Source organism: Cricetulus griseus, chromosome X, assembly GCF_003668045.3.
Source record: "Cricetulus griseus strain 17A/GY chromosome X, alternate assembly CriGri-PICRH-1.0, whole genome shotgun sequence".
NCBI lineage: Eukaryota > Metazoa > Chordata > Mammalia > Rodentia > Cricetidae > Cricetulus > Cricetulus griseus.
Window position 1 is genome coordinate 19,644,815 of NC_048604.1, and position 17,647 is coordinate 19,662,461.

Genomic DNA, 17,647 nt, shown 5'->3' on the forward strand with positions numbered 1-17,647 from the left:
TTACAATGTGCTAGTCTGTTTCAAAGCCTTTCCTGTAGATGGACAACCATTGTTATTTCGCTGACCTAGGCATATACAGGATCTTGAGGGTGTCAGATTATATATTTCCACTCTTCAGTAATAAGAAGAGCAATAAATGGCAGATAATGACAGTTTCCAAGCTAGAAAGTCTTAGAGAATTTTTCTCTAGGGGAAACCCATTCTCTTGTTTTTATTAGTGCTTGAGAGTCCAGTGCTTCTCCTGAAAGACGTCTGTTCTACTTCGTTTCATTTATTGTAAAATTCATGATTATTTGTTCCTTTTTTACAAATTGAAAATAGATTCTTCTACCATCCCCACCACAGTTTCTCTTCCCTCCACTCTTCCTGGTTCATGCTACTTTCCATCTCCCCCTCCGTTTCCTCTTTAGAAAAGAGCAGGTCTCCAAGATAGGTTAGCCAAACAGGACAGAACAAGATTCAATAAGACAAGGCAAAAAGCCTCGATATAGAGACTGGACAAGACAACCCAATAGGAGATTCAGAGATACACCTGTTCCTACTTTTAGAAGTCCCACCAGAACACCAAGCTAATAACCATACCATACAAACAGAGAGCCTGGTGCAGAACCATGCAGGCCCCGTGTTTGCTGCTTCAGTCTCTGTAAGCCCATATAAGCCCTGTGTAGTTTATTTGGTGGGTCATGTTCTCCTGGTGTCCTCCATCCCCTCTGACTTCTACAATCTTCCTTCTCCCATTTCTGTAGGGTTTCCGGATCTCCAAGAGGATGGACTCAATGGAGACCTCCAATTTAGACTCTCTATGCATTATGTCTGGCTGTGTGTATCTGCACCCGCTCCCATCCGCTGTTGGAGAAAGCATCTCTGATGAGGACTGGACAAGATACCAAAGTACAAATACAACAGAATATCATTAGGAATCATTTTACAGATTTTTTTTAGCTGTGTTTGGTTCTATCCAACGTCTATGGGCTATCCAGTCTACACTTGCTGGCTATCCAGGCAGTGTATATGTCATGAGTTCCCTCTCATGGGGTGGGCCTCAAGTTAAACCATATATTGGTTTTCTATTTCTAGGTTATTTACAGTTTCTGGATATTATAAACAAAGCTGAAATGATCATAGATGTGTCAGCATCATTGTGGTAGGATGAATTGTCCTTTGGATATATGCCCAAAGTGGTATATTTGGGTCTTGAGGTAAATTAACTCCCAGTTCTCTGAGGAATCACAATATCCATAGAGGTTTGCAAGTTTGCACTCCCATCAGCAGTGGAGGAGTGTTCCACTTGTTCCATATCCTCGCTAGCATGAGATGTCACATATATTTTTGATCTTAGCCATTTTGACAAGTGTGAGATAGATTATCAAAGTAGTTTTGAATTGCATTTCCTTGATAGATAAGGATGCTGAACATTTCTCAGCCATTTGAGTTTTTTTATAGAAAATTCTTTGTTTAGATCTGTACCCCATTTTACCAATTGTATTATTTAATTTTTAATATCTAGTTTTTTAAATTCTTTGTATATATTTTATATCAGACCTCTGTTAGTTGTGGAGTTGGTAAAAATCATCTCCAATTCCTTAGGCGGCCTCTTTGTCCTAGTGATGCTTTCCTTTGCCTTACAGAAACTTTTCAGTTTCATGAGGTCCCATTTATTAACTGCTGAATTTAGTGCCTGTGTTATTGATTTTCTGTTCAGAAAGTTGTCTCCTGTGCCAATGCATCCAAAGCTATTTCCTACTTCCTTTTTAATCAAGTTCAGTGTGTACGATTTTATTTTGAGGTCTTTGATCCACTTTCACTTTAGTTTTGTGCAGGGTGATAGATATGGATCTATTTACATTCTTTTATATGTAGACTTCCAATTTGACCAGCATCATTTGTTGAAGATTCTTAATCACTCCCTTCCCTTCCCCCAATAAAACTTCCTTCCCATGTAATAAGAATAAGAATGTCAAAAAAAGTTTGCCCAAGAACTTCAGTGGTTGACTTAGATAACATTATAAAGGGCAGTAGATCAAAGAGTTTTGACTTTGTAGATCAGTTGAGATTTGACTTAATCTAAAAGACATTTTCTTTCTTCAGAGACTGATGAGTGTTTGAGAGTTTGAGAATCCCAGAAGCCTTCAGACATCTCTCCAGAGGAGTTTGTAGGGAGATCATTACTAGTCACAACCTAGAAATTCCTAGAGAAGAGCTCCCCTGGAAGAGCCAACTTGCTCCCTTCATTAGTGCTACAGAGGCACCTCCATCAAAGATTGGATGACTAGCTAAGTTCTCATTTACACTCTTTTTCTCATTTTCTTTTCTTTTTGAGGGTGGCTTCTAACCATCTAACTGCCACAATCTCTAGGACACCAAGTGACAGTCATGAACTAAAGGTAAGTTAGCCTGTATGCATAATTACAGGTAACAGGACTAATCCCCGGAAAAAAATGCTGTGCCGTGTTTTCCAGGAATCCTTTAATGGTGATTCTGGGATGAAACACTCAGTCTTGACTTTGGAGGGCAAGCCCTGACTAAATGAAAAATGGGATCCTCAATTTATATGCGGATTAGACTGCAAGTGAGAGAGAAATTATCTTCGATTTTAGTTTCATGGGTACAAAGATAGTACTAATGGGGACAAGGTCACAGGCTGAATCCCAACCTCTATCAGTATACTTAGCACCATTTAAAAACAAGTCTGTACCACAGCCGTACACTGATTACAAGATACCGGTGAAATGGTTCATCAGTTTATTCTAATGGGTATAGAAAACTGAGCGAAAGACTTTTCTATGAACTATTCTGCAATGTGAGAGAAACAAAATACACTACAATTCATACTCAATAATAGGCTTACATAGGAAAGGAAAATATCTACTCATCATTATCATTTATTGACTTCTATGCAGTGGTTTTATAGACCTCCAAGGGAAACACATAGTCCTTTAGATGATCCAACAATCAGCTTCCTGCTTTTAAGTAAAACCATTCACGGTCCCATCTGAAGCATGCCTTTCATGGGTTTATATATTCCAGTGTGAATGTTACATGAATGTAGAGTTGGAAGTAAACATACTTTCAACCATTGAAAAATGTTAAGATGTGATTGTACCAATTGAAAATGTAAGCATGGCACTGTTAGTCCCAGTACACATGAGGCTGAGGCAGGAAGATCTCTATGTCTAGGCTAGTCTGAGACACAGAAAAAGTTTTACATTGTGGGGAGAAAGGGGAGGGAAGGAGAAAGAGAAGGAAGAAGGGGCCTTCTGTCCTTGTGAAGAAACACACAAACATTAAGAAATGGTTGACATACAAACATTTTCAAAGAAATATGTAAATGGAAAAAAGAGATTGCCTTTCACTAGGGACTAGCTAAAATGCTTTGTTTACACACTTATGAAGCAAATAATGACTGGCTGCCTATCTCGTATCAGGAACTACGATGTGCTTGATGCATACAACAATGGACAAAAGAGAAAAATAACTCCTGAAACTTACTGAGAACACATTGTAGTTGAGAGAAATAATCAATAAACATAACGAATAGCTAGGATATATAGTTTGCTAGAGCCAATTCCACAAAGAAAGCAATTCAAAAAGAGCGGTTATATAACACCAGGGAATCAAGATGAACTCCTTTACAGGGTGACCCAAAAAGGGATCACTGAAAATAAAATGTGTTGTGAATAAAGAGTGGTTTTCACAAGCATAGAGCAACAATTGTATCATAGTGATAAGTGATGACCTGGCCAGTATGACTGGAACAGATGAGCATGAAAATGGTACTATGAACTAATGTTTGAGAAGAAATGGGGGAGACAAGTGAGAAAGGGCCTGTGTACCATAGTAAGAAAAAATTAATGAAGTTGAAATGGAGTGTATATTATGCAAAAAGTAGTACCATATGCTTAAGAATTTGTTAATAATATAGAAATTTTGTTATCTTTTGTTCACTAGATGAGAGAGAATTGGAAAGAAAATTCTTAGAGATAATGGTGATATCTGCATAACCTTTTATCAGGTTATGCAGGGAGAAGCACAGAACTTTGTACACAGTCCCCAACCCTCATGATAGTATCTATGGCGACTATCTCATTGATTAGTATGTGCACATTTTAGAATTTATAAATGTGTCTATCTTAATATGTATAAATTTTTATATGAGTGTCATAACTCAATAAAAACATGAGGAGGAAATATATGATGTGTATACATATACCTACATATATATGCATATATATGAAAGCATGAGAAAAACATATTTGTTTTAAAAAATGTACATAGAGGAGAGGCATAATATGATTTGCAATGTAACTGAATTATTTAAATTGTGAGAGAAGGAGATACAACAACACTGTCATGGAATAAAGGATGACAATGGCAACGGCAAGGAGGGTAGGCAGGTTCTAGATAATACTCATATTCATTTAATATTTCACATTCATTTAATACCTGTTTGATATTCATGATTCTTGCCTTCAATAAATTTATATTTAAGTGGAGGAGAAATACTAATCAAACCATTGCTATAATTTTGGATTTGGGATAGTGATATGAGAAAATATGAGAAAAACAAAGCAACAGGAAGGGAGAGCATTGAGGTTGGAAGAGAAAGTATTTTGCACCACCTTCTCACTCAGTCTATCCTCTTATCATTTCTACTTCTACAAGGATCACATTAGCTTCTCAGACTCCTATCTTTGCCTGAAACACTCACAGCATAGAAATCACAGGAGAAGGTAGAAATGTAATTTTGATTGAGAACATCAATGGAGGAGTCTCAATTACCTCCAGAGTTCTAGGGAAAATTTCCATAGATACGTATATATGCTAAAGTCAAGGAAATTCTATGCACCAACTCTCTGTACTGGATTCTAGCCCTACAGGATAATGGAGACATGTATGATTATGAGTGAGACAGAACTACAAGAACAGGCAAAGCCATAGCTAAACCATCTCATCTACCAGAAGATCCTATTTGGATGAAGAATGGTCAGTCAGAGTGACTTACATTCAACTAGATCTGTTCATCAAATTTGTCTTTAAAAATTGGACACTGTGTGTATGAACTGGGGAGATTGCCTCCTTTCACTCTTTCTAGTTGGGTAAACATTATCTGAGAGGACATTTGGTGAAAGAGGATTGGAAAGGTTTTCATATCAGTGGATATGGAACTTTCTTTTCTCCTAAAATTATGGAAATAATTTAAACATTGCCTCTCTTTCCACATAGATAGCCCATTTGGGTTCTGTATTCTCTGAACAAAGCAGAGTACAGATCCTACACATTCTAATTCTTCCTCCCTCTTTCATACTATCCGTATGTATTCTCATTCTTTCAGGTGGAACTTGGAAGCTCTGTGAGCATCTATTTAATGAATAATGGTGAGAAAGAATGGCTGCAGATAATGCCACAGCAGCATTTGAGTTTCTTCTTCTTGGTGTCTTGTATGTTCTGTGATGGGGAATGTACTGTGTACATTTATCTTATTGATTGTTGAATAAAATACTGTTTGGCCAATGAGACAGCAAGTTAGACAGGACTAGGAGTCAAAGAGGATTCTGGGAAATGTAGTAGAGAAGTGGTGATCCAGGCAGGAAGCGACATAGCAAGGAGACTCATATTTTAAGCAAAGGAGAAACAGGAAGGGTCCCTTTTTTCCCCTTCCTCCTCCAGTGGTAGGATGTGATCCACCAGCAAGGGAGGATGCCAATAAGGCATCCAATAAGATAAGTCTTATAAAATATATAGATTTATGATAATTAAGACTGAGCTAACAGATGAGGAATCCTAGTCATTAGCCAAGCAGCTTTAAACCTAATACAAATTTCTGTGTATTCATTTGGGCCCTAACTCAGGCGGGGGGCTGGCAAAAAGCACACATGTGGTGGTGGGGCTCAGCGGCTTTTGGCGGAAAGATTTATCATAACAGTTCTGGGTGAAGAGATGTGTCTTTCACATCAATGCTGTTAACCATTTCAACACATTGCTAGGGAATGGGCTAAACATCTTTTCCATTTGCATCCTTATCTCCACTCTCCACTCAACTTCATCTTTAGTAACCTGTTTTATTTTTCCCATGATACTTGACTGAAATGAGTGACCCTAGCCATGGCAGTGGCCTCCTACTTCCTGTCATGCCTTATGACCATGTGGTTGCTATGTGTCATCCCATGTGCTATTCAGTGGTCATGAATGACTGTGTCTGGATAGTTGCTACTTCTTAGTGGTTATAACTTGTGCTCACGATCACTCTCTTCTTTATTACGATGATCTCTTTTGATACTGGCCACGATTAATTTAAGATAGTCTTCATCAGCATCCCTGCTGCCTTCTCTTGCATTTTGCACTTTTTCTGCTTTCCAGTGTGCAAACTTCTGCTGCGGTTCTTCTAACCTTTCCCTAGGTCAAGAGAAGGCTCGACGAGCTATCACCCGATTGTGGGGGCAATATTTTATAATTCAGCATACAAAACTCTTACTCATCCCAGCCGTCTGTCTTCCTCTGACCAGCACAACTTTATCTCACTGTTTTATAGGGCTCTGAAACTCATGATGAATCCCTTGAGAGATATTTCAGAAACAAGGATGTGGAAGGTGGATAAAGAAATATATGGCAGAACAAATAGAACAATCTTCCTTTGCCTCTAAACTTGTGAAATAACACTTAGTTTTGTACTCACTGGTGGGGAAAATTGTACAAAGGCATATGACCTTACCTTTGAAAGTGTAGATGATACTCATAGGAAAATCTTCAGCAAATTCTCTTATCCCAAAATATTCCCTATTGAGTTGTGAATTAACATTAAGAGATACTACTTTTGTCCTTATTAATACTTGATAGGCATCCATTGGCTCACTCATCTTCAGGGTAGATGAGTTAATCAGAACCTTTTCCTTGTAAACAGAAGGCCCTAAGCAGAGATGCTCCTATCTGTTGGACCCCCCCTCAAAAGCACATAAAAGACCAGAAAACAAATGCCAGAAATTTTATAACTCTATTGAGGGCATGTCTTGTTGTGCTAGCACAGTTTTCTTGCTGTATATAATCTTGAAATTAGGAAAAATTGTGTCAAAATAGTTTTCTACACCTGTGTAGAGATTTAACCTTTTCATTGTTCTCTAATTTTTCCTCTATTAGTTGCATTTATATTCCTGATATCCCTATGAAGTGTTAAGTAAGATACCACATGATCCCCATACTAATTATGAGACTTGCCGAACCAAAGTAAAGAAATTTGTTCAAAGTCTTGCATATTTAGTAGTAGAATCAAATTATCATTCAGCTCACATGAGTTGACCTCTAACCTTTTCTTCCCAGGCTTATGAATGTATTTGCAATGATAGAAATGCAGCTCATGTATTGAATACTTACTATGAGCCAGACACTGAACTAAGCTTCATCAGTGTTTATTATCATTCAGAACTCTTACAACAACTCATTGCTATTTTCAGCTCATATTAGAAATGAGGAAACAGAGGTTAAATGATTAGCTCATAGATAGCCACAGAAGCAGCAAATAGAACATCCCGTATTTAAAACAAGGTTTGGTTGCCTATATCCGAGGTATAAGAGCCTTAAAGATTATGTATGTAATGATTTTAATCAACTTTATTGTGAAAGAATTTATGTGCAATGATCTCCAATAACAGTGTGAAATTCTATGAGATTTTTCAGATGCCTACAAAATAAATACTTCAATTAAAATCACAGTGCAATCCACAGACCCAAAGAAGTTAGATAAAGTGCAAAGTTCTAGGGGGCATACATGGATCTCCCTGAGAATGGGAACTAGAATAGATTTTGTGGATGGAATGGAGGTGAGTGTATATGCAAATAGGAGGGATCAGGTGGGGGAGGGAGGGACAGAAGGAGAGACTACTGGAAGAGGTGGGTATTTAGGGGATGATGTGGAAATCTAGGACAGTGGAGACTTCCTGGAACCATTGAGGGTGATCCTAGTGGGGGACCCCTGGTAATGGAGGATATGGAGCCTGAATCAACCATCTTCTGTGACTAGGCAAGGCTGCCCGTGGTGGCACTGGGATGCCAACTGAGACACAAAACCTGGGACCCACAACCTGTTCTGCCTGCAAGATATGCTGGGGCAATGGTGGCTCAGAGCTTGTGGGAGTGGCCCAACAATGGCTGCTCAAACTAGAGCCCAAGCCACAAAAGGGAGCCCATGCCAGACATTGCATGGATGGCCAGGATCCCAATGCTAGCTGGCTCAGAGATCTAGGGTAGAACCAAACTGACAACAACAAAACTTAGTCAATGGAGTGATTCCTAATGACAACCTGCAATAATCACAGGTTGGTGCTTTGCCAAAACATCTGAGAGGCTTCCTCTGGCAGCTGATTGGAGCAGATACAGAGACCCACAGCCAAACATTAGGCAGTGCTCAGGGAACCCTGAAGAAGAGGTGGGGGATGATAATAGGGGCTAGAAGTGTCAAAGACATCAGGAGAATATGGCCCACTGGAATCAACTAAACAGGACTCATCAGGGCTCACAGAGACTGAAACAACAATCAGGGAGCCTGCAGGGGTCTGCACTAGGTCCTCTGCATAAATATGATCATTTAGCATGGGTTTTTGTTTTGTTTTGTTTGTCTCCTACCTGTTCTTGGGACCCTTTTCCTCCTACTGGATTGCCTAGTTCAGCCCTGATAGGAGGGTTTATGTCTGATCTTATTGTAACTTGTTATGCTGTGTTTGGTTGATATAACTGGTGGACTGCTCGTTTCTGAAGGGAAACAGAGAGGCAGAGATCTGAGGGAAAGGGGACTTTTGGGTAGACTGGGAGAAGGTGAGGGAGGGAACACTGTATCAGGGGTACTGTATGAGCAAAGGATATAGAAATATAAAAAAGAAAACAACTGTAAATTTTAGCACCTCTACAAGTTTTCTTCTTTTGTCATCCATCCCCAACCTTTGTGCAACTGCTGATCCCCTTTCTTTTATCCTTAAATCTTCTACAAATGAAATGAAAGAACGTGTACTTTTTCCATTTTCTTTTTTAAATTTTTAAACTTTAATTAGAAAGAAAATTATTTTACATGTCAAAGGAAAATATACTTTTGTGTGACTACCTGCACGCACTCAGTCTGCTTTTAAGAGTCACCCATGTTGCTTCAAAAATGAAAAAATTGTCCTTTATTTGTGGCTAATACTCCATTCTACAAATTTGCCATATATTTTAAAAATCAATTCCAGTTGATGGACATGATGCATTGATTTTCAAACTTTAATTTTCATAATCCTATGGGTTCAGTTGTGCCTGGAGCCTGCTAATAATGCTGAAGTTTTCTGTAAGCAATTTCTTTTAAAGGTGGAGTTCTACAACCAAAAGAAAAGAGTTGGCAATCAATGTTCTTTCCAGAACATGACACTTTGTGGAATCACATGGACGACTTGGATATTCCTGCCTGCTGATCTCACTTTTCTTCAGGCAATTTCACCAACCTGTAATGAAATCCTGTGCCAGGCAGTTTGGTGTGGAATCAGAGACAAGCAGTTAGAAAAACAACCTGGGAAACAAGGCCTGACCAAGCAAGTCTTACTTGGTACTTTGCTCATAGACTGAGTACTGCATTTAAAAATCCTTTTGTGGTACTGGAAAGGAAGTATCAGGGATAAAGGGCACTGTATATGTGTTTGCTCATCAAATGAACAAAATAAAGATGAATAAACCACTTGGCAAAAATGCTTCAACTGTTTCTTAAAATTTTAACTTCAGAATAAATGCACCATTTATTCATATTATCTAATATAAATTTTACTATTAATGTTTTATTGGTTATTTTTATAATTGTGTGACTGTAGTGTGATAATTCAATAATGTATATAGTATGCAATGATCACATTTGAGTAGATAAAGCTTGCACTTGCTTGAATACTTTCTGAAATCCTTTATAACTGTACATATCTATGTGGTCCAGCATACTATTTCAATATATTCACACAATAAGTAGTGATATCAGGGTAAGAATCATTACATTCTCCTGATCATTGCTTTGTATTTGAAGGCACCAAGTTCTCTGCTGTAGTTATCTATAAAATATAATATAGTAGATTACTGGAAACTATTATTACCTCATTGTGCTATGGGACACTAGAATTTCTACTTCTCTCTAAGGGTGTTTCAGTGAGTGATACTTCACCTCCCTCCAGCCCTCTGCCCATCCTACTTTGCAGATGCTAATTATCACTACTTTTTTTAAAAAGTCCCATCACCTATTTTTAAAGATAGAGTTGTCATTAGGTATTTGGAAGTGATTGGTTCCACGACTTCTGTAGATAATGAATTTACAGAAAGGGCTGACAACATGGCTAAGTGGATAAATGTGCTTGCCACACAAGAGTGAGGACCAGAGTTACATCCTTGAAACACACATAAATGGAGATGAGAACCACTTTTCACAAGTTGTCCCTTGAACACCGTGTCTACTCTACACCTTAACACACAGGTGCATGCAGGCACACACACACACACACACACACACACACACACACACACACACACACACACACACACTCATACACAGACATGCACAATCTTAAATAATAAATAAAAATGTAATCTGATTGTCAAACAACTTACATAAAGTAGCAGAGAGACTGAGTAGTATATTTCTGTGGTAGAGAACTTATGCAGTCTGCTGAAGGAACTTGCCAATTGATCTTCATTTTATTCATTAAACAAATACTAAGTTTGACTTTGAGCCAAGTACTGTGGCAAATTACTTACTGTGTACACCAAATGCTCTACTATTGAAATATTTAGCCAAAATAATATTACGAAAAAACATATCCGAGAAATCACTAAATTATTAAAGGAAATGAATAAAACAGCATTTATATAGACAGAAACTAAGAGAAACATGCAGACTACTCTTTGATGACTCTGCTTTGGGAACAGAAATATCCCATGCTCCATTATAATTCAGGTTAGAGTTTAAAAGGAGTCATATTTTCATTAATGATGGCTATCTTACTAGATTCTTATCTCTTTATTAGTGTGATAGAGGCACACTTTGTAGACAGAGTGACATAGTGGAGTCTGGAGATTGGTAATACAGAACTGATTCTGCTACTAACTAGCCTTTTGACCTTAGCTGTTTCACTCTCTGGCCTTCAGATTTACTCATCAATAAAACAGGAAGGTTGTGTTTCTCTGGGCAAGGACCTTGCTGGATGCAACATTCTGTGTGTACGTGTTATTTTTTATAGGTTTCCTTTCTTTTCTTAAAAAATAAAATCGTATCATCAATTTGCCCTGAAACTTGTTTTTCAGCACTTGACAATATATCATGAATGCTCTTCCAGATCAATATATATAGATTCACCTCTCTGACTTTGGTTTTGACTAGAAACGTAGGCAAACACAACAGCTAGTTAACAAGGCTCTCAGCTTTCCAGAACTAACATTTTGTTTCTCAGCATTTAAGCTCCAAAGGCTATCAAGTTTGACATTGATGTTAATTTATTTTAAATGGGAACATGATCCCTAGGAGGGTATTGTGAAATGAAATCGATGCCCGGATGTGGAAAGCTTCTATGTCTGAAGCTTCCTACTGCCCACTCTTACCCTTTATCCCAGGTGGATGGGTAGTCAGGCTACCTGGTTTCACCCTCAAAAGTGACGTAGAGAGGTTTATCTGAGAGTGAGATGGTTTCATATGAAGTAGAGAAGGTTTGCAAATTTAAAAACAGGCTTCAAGCAATTTCTTTCCATTGAAATAGTGAAAAAAAACCTAAGGAAAGAAAATGGTGCCTGACTGGAGTTGACTTTGCAGTCAAAGAGCCGCAGTGAGGCAGAACTATTTAGAACAAGAACATGGGTACTAGGCCCCAGCTCGCTGAATTTAGACCTTCGCTCTGCCATTTTGCTCTCTGTGGTTTTGTCTCCTCATCTGTGGAGCTAATGGTAAGCCTACCTGAAGTTCTCAGAGTTCAGTCAGGTAAACAGAAACAACCCTAGTTATTTTAAGCAAGAAAAAACTTAACAAAGAAAAAGAGAAGTATACATATCCTTCAGGTGGCCAATTGTAAGGGACTCTTGCCAGCAACTATAGCCAGTTGCAGAAATCCTAAGAAATTTTACAGATATTGGAAAACTGTTGAGAACAACGTGGCTGATGCTGTGGTTTCAGAGTGACGTTGAGAAGTCGCGTATGTCTCTTTTGACAAAGTCAGTCCTCCTCCCCCCCCCACTCCAGGCTCCCAACTTTGCTCAGGGGTTCTTATTCCCATCCTCTTCTTCGAGGGACTATTCAATCTTCTCTTGGGGTCTTCCTTGTTTCCTAGGTCCTCTGGCAGTGTGGGTTGTAGACTGGTAACCCTTTTCTCTATGTCTAAAAATAAAAAAATGAGTGAGTACATACCATGTTTATCTTTTTGTGACTGGGTTACCTCACTCAGGATGGTTTCTTCTAGTTCCATCCATTTGCCTGGGTATTTAAAGATTCCATAGTTGTTTTTTCCGCTGAGTAGTACTCCATTGTGTAAATGTACCATGTTTTCTCTATCCATTCTTCAGTGGAGGGACATCTAGGTTGCTTCCAGGTTCTGGTTATTATAAATAATGCTACTATGAACATAGTTGAACACATGTCCTTATTGTATGAGTGTACAAACTATCTGTCCATTGCCAGGGTTTGGGGACATGGACCTTGATCTGAGTAAATTTCCACTGTGGCTGCTGTTGGTATATAAGTCTACTCCCCTTTGAAAATAAATGGCATTCTCTTTGCAAGAGTGACCAGCTGTCTTGTCTTTATTTAATCCACAGATCCCTTTGCCTGAAATCATGGAAAAGTTGTAACGCTGGACATTACAAAACATGGTACCAGGAAGAGCCTTGGTGGTGTCTGCTTCACTTCTGCTTACTGATTTTGTTGCAAGTACCTTTTATTGATTAAATCAAAAATCAAGCATCGGGTACTAGAGGGATGGCTGATTGACTAAGAGCACTGGCTGTTCTTCCAAAAAACATGGTTTCATTCCCAGCACTTATAAGAGAGCTCACAACCGTGGGTAACTCCAGTTCTAGGCCATCAGATGTCCTCCTCTGGTCTCCACAGGTACCAGGCATGTAGGTAGTGCACTAACATACATGCGGGCAAAACATATACACATAAAAGTAATAAAGTCATTACAAAATTTTGAGTATCAGTAGCATGAAATTTTGATGTATGCAGTTCCTAAACTTCACACCACAGGTGACAACACTACAGTACAGATAGCAGAGAGATGGTGTTGAATTTGACTTCAAGGCCTGGTTTTGAGAATTGGATGTGGTTTAAGGATCCTACTTTGGTGAGTTATATTACATCCTCCATTATTGGTGAATTTAGAATTTAAAAACAGAATCATGTTCTCCATACTACAATATGGTAACATTAATATTTGATTCTTTATGCCTTTATTGGTTTGTGTAGCTTGCAAAATGGAGTGACATGATAAAGATTGAAGATGAAGGCTGTGGGGTTGATTTAGCCACTAATGAGCTTTCATAAGTGTAACACATTTAGAATAATGCCTTCCCTATAGTTAAAGTTCAAGAAATGTTAGCTGACATTATAGTGTCTGGATTGCATGAGCCAGGAATTAACATGTATTTGCTTCCTAATTGCTGCATCCAAAAGCTGCTCTTTCATTTGAACATTGATGCATTCATATATCACACACACACACACACACACACACACACACACACACACACACACACACATATATATATATATATATACATACATAATGAATGTAATTGTATACCATATAATATCATATAATAGGACACATGCTCATTGCTAGGCATTCAATGGTAAAAGAAGCACTCGATGCTTCTAGCTGAAGAGAAAAATTGGTACACAGATGATGTTACTGTAAGAATTTGTATCTTTCTAGTTCCTGTGTTTGTAGGATGCGTTAATACATTATCTTATTCTTCATAATATATTATGGCACACTATCCTCAAAAGAATCTCATGAAATAACCAGCAAGGCATTATTATAAATATTAACTGTTATTTATGATTGATGAAAAAGATAAAGGGGTTCTTGTCCCCCTCCCCTTCTTTGAGGGTCTATGCAATCTTCTCTTGGGTTCCTACTTGTTTTCTAGCTCCTCTGGCAGTGTGGATTGTAGACTGGCAATCCTTTCCTCTATGTCTAAACATCATATATGAGTGAATACATACCGTGTTTGTCTTTTTGTGACTGGGTTACCTCACTCAGGATGGTTTTGTCTAGTTCCATCCAGTTGCCTGCGAATTTCAAGATTCCATTGTTATTTTTTTCACTGAGTATTGAGTAGTACTCCATTGTGTAAATGTACCACACTTGAGCAGGGGGGAGGGGGGAAGAAGAAGGAGGTGGGAAGGGAAAAAGGGGAGGGGGAGGAGAACAAGAGGACTGAGACAGGGGAGGAATAGAGGAGGGCAAGAAAGGAGATGCCTTGATAGAGGGAGACAGTACAGGTTTGGAGAGAGGTCTGGCAGAGGGGAAATGTTAGGGGATCCATAGGGATGACCCAAACTAAGAATCCAAGCAGTGGTGGAGAGGATGCCATTGATGCCCTTCCCCTATAATGAGATTGGTGTCTACCTTGGTTACCATTCGTACAGCCTTCATCCAGTAGCTGTTCAAAGCATAAACAGGCACCTGCAGCTAATCACTGAACCATACTCCTGGAAACCAGTTGTGGAGAGGGAGGAGGGATGAGTAAAGGAGCCAAGACGGTGCTGCAGAAACCTACAGAAGCAGTTAACCTTACCTACTGAGAGCATGGAGACCCTAGTCAAAGAGTTGGGGAAACAGCATTGGACTGAACCAAGCCCTCTGCATGTGGGTGCCAGCTAGAAGGCCAAGACAGTCTATGGGGTCTCTAACAGTGGAGCCAGTCTTTATCCCTAGAGCACAAATGGACTTTGGGAGCCCATTCCCTATGGAGGGATACTATTGCAGCCCAGATACAGCAAGGAGGGCCAAAGCCCTCCCCAAATGTTATGACAGACTTTGAAGGTCCTTGGTGGAGGGCCTCACTATCCCTGAGGAGGAGCCAGGGGGGTGGGTTGGTGGGGTTGGTGGGGAACATGTGAGGATGGGAGGGTGAGGGAATGGGGGGATGGATATGAGTAGGAACTAAAGAATTTAAATTAAAAAATGTAAAAAAAGATAAATGGAGCCTGTGAGGTTCTGAAGGTTAAGAGATAACATCCAATTCCCCTGATCTTTTTATGTGAATGATCTTTCCAGTGAAACTTTAATTGGTTCAGGTTTTGTTGTAGTTGTTGCTGAGAAAAGTTACATCTTTTTTTTTCTGATTTTCTAGATTCAAAATATGGCAATGGCTATATTATCTGGGTCAAATTTCTGCCCCAGTTTCCTCAAATATAAGGAAATGAAACATACAATTGACTGTATCATGTTGTTAAAAATTGGACAATTTATATAAAATACTGATAATTACTGCAGTATGTAAAATCCTAAGACTGAGATCTGTTTAGAGGTATTTGGAATGGGTAGGACTATAAAGACATTAGAAAGTTAATGCTGCCATCCAAAGAATGAGGAAATATTGAGACACTGATACATTTTGATGGATCTGCTACAAATCATGATGAAATAGATTATAGCATATTCAGGAATATTGAATCCTATACAAGCAGGACTTTTGAAAATGACTTCCCTGCTGAGTCTTGAAAGGGAAGAACTCTTAGCTACTGCCAAGTATCTTTATATCTACAACCTCATCATTTTCTCAGTGGTCTTGAAATGGTGTCACCTCACATCCAAGGCCCATGATCCAAAGGGGTGAGAAACCTGAGTTTAATGGAATGCACACAGAAGAACTTCTCATTGTATGACAGTCAATTCTTTAAAATAAGCAAGCCACACTTAGACTGGGGAAAAAGATTTTAAATATGCTTTTTTTCTGTGAAGATATGCAAACATGAATGGTTAAAGGTTAAAGAATTGAAAAATGTACCACAAAAGAACTACTATAAGAAGCTAAGTAACAAGGAAAACCATTGCAAGAAATGTCAGGAATTTGCTACTTATTTCCCTCTGAACTGTACAACTGGGACTTGGTCATGTCTTGCCAAGCAGTTTCCAGAATATATAGATATAGATGAAATCAATATAGATATGTAAATATATAAGTCACAAGTGTGTGTGTGTGTGTGTGTGTGTGTGTGTGTGTGTGTGTGTGTGTGTGTGTGTGTGTGTGTATTTACTAATGATTTTCTAGAGAAACTGTAATTTGGGAAAATTTTTTATCAAAATACCCTAATTTGGTTCAAAATGCAAAGAAATCTTGTGTCCCTAGGGAGTACTGGGCAAAAACCTAAAAGATGTTTTAGGAGATGTAGAATAAGACAGGTCTCTTTCAGAATACTGCTACTTTTATGAGAAGATGAAATTACAGAGAGAGCCCTAGAAGCTACCAGGAGTGGATACTCTTAAGTTCTATGGAAATTGTAGTCAAAACAAAAGTGCTCCTGAGTGTGTACGTGGTAGATATTGGTATGCCCTGAAGAGCCTGAAGAAACATTGTTAAGAGCCAAACTGAGGAGTTTCATAAACAGTATGTGGAGATCAAAATGTCTCTGCTTCAAGAGCTGTCACCTAAGGAAAATGTTACATGCAAACAGAAGTCCTTTATGCTAAGATCATGACCATGACAGGTAAGACTGAACTTGTGTGAAGCTGAAGATTTTTAAGAATGTTTCTAAATTAAAAAAGAAAAGAAAAATAAAGATGTAAAAGTAGAACTAAATTAAAAGTGCAACAAATGAGTAATTGTTAAACCCAAAATAAATGTACCTTTCATGTGAGCACCTGGAAGTCTGAAGCAGGAAGGACTTAACATCAGCCAGACTTCACCAAAAAGAGAAAGATTGAGAGTTAAAAGAAGAATAGGGAGTGTAGGCTTTGGGGACAGATTGGTCCTACCTTTCAGGTTAACTGGTGTCTTTTGCAGGGACCAGAAAGGAATAAGGAGGGCTAGGAGGAAGAAGACAGAGATTCCTCAAACACCAGTGCAGACGAAGTTGCAGGTTATGGGCCTGAGGGAGAAGATTGTCATTCTTCCTCTTTAGTAGACTTCTCTTTCTCAGATTCCATATAATGTTGCCTCGCATGCTAACATGGATATGGGATTTCCTAGCAAAATCCCAGAGTATCCATGTCAAACTGTGTGTGTGGGGGGTCTCATTCTTACTCATTTTAAAAAATGCCTCCACTCTCTTTCCCTCTCCTCCTGACTACAATGAGAATAGTCCTGGAAAAAAAGAATTGCTAGGCATACATATTATAGCTGTTCTACATAGCAGGAGGATATGTTGTATTAGTGAGTATTGCCACTCCCTCATGCTTTCTCTGTGGGAACTCCAAGGATTTAACCTCTTGGAGCAAAGAATTAAGAGACTGGAGTGTGAAGGGCACTAGTCCTGATGATAAAAGTTTTGCCCTGATTTTCTGCCTATTGGTGTGTGTGTGGGGGGGGGGTATTTCAATTTGTGACCTCTCTACCTCCTCTCTGAACCCTATAATTTAGTGACCCCCCATTCAAAGTGAAGAATATTTGCTGAGTGGTGCTATAGGTAGCATATGATATTTTACAGATACCTGATACCGCCCTTATC